Source organism: Thunnus maccoyii, chromosome 14 (genome assembly GCF_910596095.1).
Source record: "Thunnus maccoyii chromosome 14, fThuMac1.1, whole genome shotgun sequence".
NCBI lineage: Eukaryota > Metazoa > Chordata > Actinopteri > Scombriformes > Scombridae > Thunnus > Thunnus maccoyii.
In genome coordinates, this window is record NC_056546.1 from 23,002,613 (window position 1) to 23,006,460 (window position 3,848).

Here is a 3,848-nt window from a genome sequence, read left to right on the forward strand (position 1 = left end):
AAAACATTTGTGGTGTAAAATTTGGTGTAGGGACTAATTATAAAGGGATACTTCAGCCGAGTCAAAAATGACCCGCTTCATACTGTGAAGGGTCAAAATATGAGACGGCTAAAAAGTAAAAGCAGCTGAAATATCAATGTGTAAGCAATGAAGGCACTTGAACTGTTATGATCTGTGCTGTGAGTGGACCCAAATGCAGACCAGGAGACAGTTCAATAGTATATGTAAAAAGGGATTTATTGCAACACGGGATGAAACAGGTGAGGAGATGGTGTGGGCAGCAGGCTGATCGGCAGGCAGACAGAGATAACCAGGTGGTGAGAGAGCACCTGAGAGCAGAGGAGAATTAACATTAGTACACAAGGCATAGAACTTAAAGAAATAAGTCAGAGTTTCACAAAGACCGAGCGGCCGAGAGCACGTGACTACCACTGTAGCTGACTGAATGATCTGGCGAAGAGCGGCTGGTGATCTGGGGAAGATATACTGTCTGGCTCATGAGCTGATGGATGGCAGGTGTGCTGATTAGAGCAGGTGCTGTGCATCAGGAGTAATCAGGGAGAAGCCAGAGGAAGGAGGAGCCATCCCTGCCACTCACACACATGAATACATGAGGAGACAAACAGGCAACAAGAAACACAAGGGAGAACTCTAGAGACACAGCCAGGGTCGTGACATAAACTGTTGCGTAAGATGCGTAAAAAATGAAAGCAATCTAAATTTCAGAGATACATACAGGCTACAATATGCATGTACCTGCTGTAGCTTCTCCACAGGTGCGTTGTGTCCAGATGAAAATGTCAAAGAACCCACAGAGCAAAGAGGATGTGTCAGTGTGAAATAGCATGGGAAGGAAAAACAAGTCTGAAAATCAGGAAAAAGAGAGACCATGCCTGAGGTTTCCCCTTTTTCCAGACTTATAATCCAAACTTGCGTGTGGAATCATGTCAGAGAAATATGGAATAATATCCCTCAGCTGTTTACGTAAATGTCCCTAAATGTTACATGCTGCCTTAGTGAGTATTATTTGCTTTTGTGGTAAATAAAAGGGAAAAATTTGTTTAGTTTTGCAGATTTTATCTCTTTTTCAGTATTCATTTTCCCCTCTACGGTAGGAACACAAACACAGGCAGGGGGATGGAGTGGGAGAGTATGTGTCATCCACCAGCATCCCCTGATCACATCTACTGTATGTGTGAGTGAACTGGAACTCCACGTAGCATCTGAAGGGGCCATTACAGTACATGACGCCGTCTTCCTGTTTGTAAATATGAAACTATCTGTGGGCAGTGAGTTTTTTGATCTTGTGCTTTTTCGGTCCTTCACCGAGCTAATCTTTCTACAGTACATACAAGCCTTGTTTCATTGAACCCGGGGGCAGAATGTAAACACTGCCTCTGCCCACAGTATGTAGTATGTGTGTGCGTGTGTGATTGTGTGTGTGTGTGTGTGTGAGTGTATGTTTACTCTTGCTGGCCCTCCTGTGCGTAGGCTGCTTGTTTGGATTGGTTCCCCATAAGGACAGTGTGAATTTACAAGTTTGTTTTTGACTCTCCCATGCTCGCTCCTCTGTATCACCATTGCAATGTCTGTGTGTGTGTCTATATGTCTGCTGTCTGTTCCATTGTTAATACTGTTGTGTATTTCTGGCGCATGTTTGTACTGGCACCCACGCCAGGCCCCCCGGACCAGCGGAAGCTCCCAGGCCAGAGGAAGTGCTGGGCTCCTTTGTGAACAAGGCCCCCCCGGATTAAGCGTATCGCACCCTAAATGCAGGCCCTTTCTCCTGGGGATTATCTAAGGGACAGGGGGGCGCCCACTCCCACTGGGGCCCTGTCACCCAAATTCAACACACCGTCACCAGACCGCTCCCTAGCCCCCTCGCTAGGATACAGGACATGAGGGGAGGCATTGTACCCCTAGAGACAATGCTAAAGTGATTAGCCTGAGTTATTAAGGGACCATAGAAAATGCATTTTGACATGGGGCTTCAAGAGGATCCAAACTCACTGTTGTGCATTGTGAAAATATTCACAAGCATCAGGTTGTTGTGTACAGATTCTGAATTGGACTGATAGGTAAACTACTGAAGCTCAGTTGATGTATTTGCAAAATAGTTTAAATTCATGGCTGATCAGCAAAGATTTAGAGTCAACTTGAAAATCAGCTGTGTAATCTTGAAATGTAATTTGCTTATTTTTTTTCCCCATCTGGAATTCTTTTCTTTTCACGATCAGTAAAAGCCATGAAATTTGTATAAAACTTTTCTTACAAGTATAAGAAATGCTTTACAGACACACAAGAAGAAAAGGCTAAAAATGTGCTTGCTTTCATTGAAAATTAAACATTTTACACTCCAAGAAAACAAAAACAAGATTTTTTCATTAAGCAGCCACATAGGAATATGAGAAGAAATGGAGAAGGACATGGACTCAAATTGGTTTAAAGGATGAGGTAAATTACATAAGATTAAATTATATCAGAAAACACGTTTTGTGCAACAAAAGCCGTATGATAATTCATCATTATCACCTCATTCCCTGACTACAAAGATAAAACAGGGAGAAAAGAGCCCCTTTGGTCTTTAAGTGCTGCTGCGTAGGCATGGAGACGCACACAATGACTGCGGGGAGGTAAATGTTGTCATCATTAAAACCCCCTCGATGTGTTAGTGCTTCTCTCCTCTCCTCTCTCTTCCCTGTCTCCCTACAGGTCTAAACCACATTAATGTCTCTCTTCTGTTTTCCCCTCCCTCATTCTCTCCTTCATTGTCTTTCCTCCTGCACAGGCCTGTGCATCTCTTTCTCTCCACAGCAGTCATACATATTCCCACTGGCATTAGAATACAAATGTGTCAGTTTGAATAGAGTAAAGCTTTCGGGCGTGGGAGTCGACCCACCTCTCAATATGTGTGCTGTCTCTTCTGGGGAATCTAAATCTTCTTCCGTTCACTCTCTCCCTGCTGTTTTTTCAGCCTCAATCTCATTTAACTTCAACTATGGAAACTTCCTCCTTGTCTCCTGTCTCCTCTACTTTCTATTGGATGTGGGGAATATATTTTCCAGAAGTTTAGAAAACAGGTAGAGGTGAGAGTCACAACCAACACCACCTCCGCCTCCTAAACTTCTATCCCTCTCGTTCCTAGCCCATGAAAGCCAGTGCAGCCAATATTTGCAGAGCTCTAAATCTTCGCCGGCTGAATGCTGCTGTTGTTGTCGAGGGGAGTGCTTGGCATCGTCACGGCAACCTGCTGGGTCTGAGGGGGAGTTGGCCCGTGGACGAGAACAGAAAAATGTCTGTATAATTGATTATAAAAAACACTGATATTTACGGCCTACGCAGGCTACACAACCCCAGCGGGGTGAGTGAAGTTGTAGCAGCAGAATTTTTTTTGACACTCTTTTTCCTCACTGTGTCGCCAGTGGTGTTTTTCTTGATGGAGGTGTTATAGGAGACAGTATACAGTGCTGTTTTTCACACATCTCACACTCAAGTTTTTCCATGTATTTTTCCATGGAAATTCCTTGCAAATTTTTATGAAATTTGATAATTGCGTTCGCTGAAAAAAGCAACAAGTATGCCATTACTTACGCTACAGATGCACCTTATTCCCATCCTCTCACTTTCCTCCTTTACTCGCACCTTTCATGCTCTAAATGCAGTTGGCCCTCAAATCCAACCTATAAAGAATACAATTTTTCCCCCTAATAGCCTATAATATCTTAATAAGCCATTTTTTCCACTAGTAACAATTGTGCTTATGATTAGGTTTCAACTAAGGGCTTCAACTGTAAGTTCTTAATGATCGCAGTGGCTAAAAATGGTTTTGTTACATCATATCACTAGGA

The 3,848-nt window shown here is 43.3% G+C and overlaps 1 long non-coding RNA gene across 1 annotated transcript; it reads right to left on the reverse strand.

The window, feature by feature from the left end:
- Positions 1–211: 211 nt before the first annotated feature.
- On the reverse strand, positions 212–876 carry LOC121912229. The gene is made up of 2 exons (XR_006100035.1): positions 757–876; positions 212–587 (listed from the first exon to the last, which is right to left on the reverse strand). It is a non-coding gene; the product is annotated as an uncharacterized LOC121912229 (long non-coding RNA).
- Between the last annotated feature and the right edge of the window lie 2,972 nt (positions 877–3,848).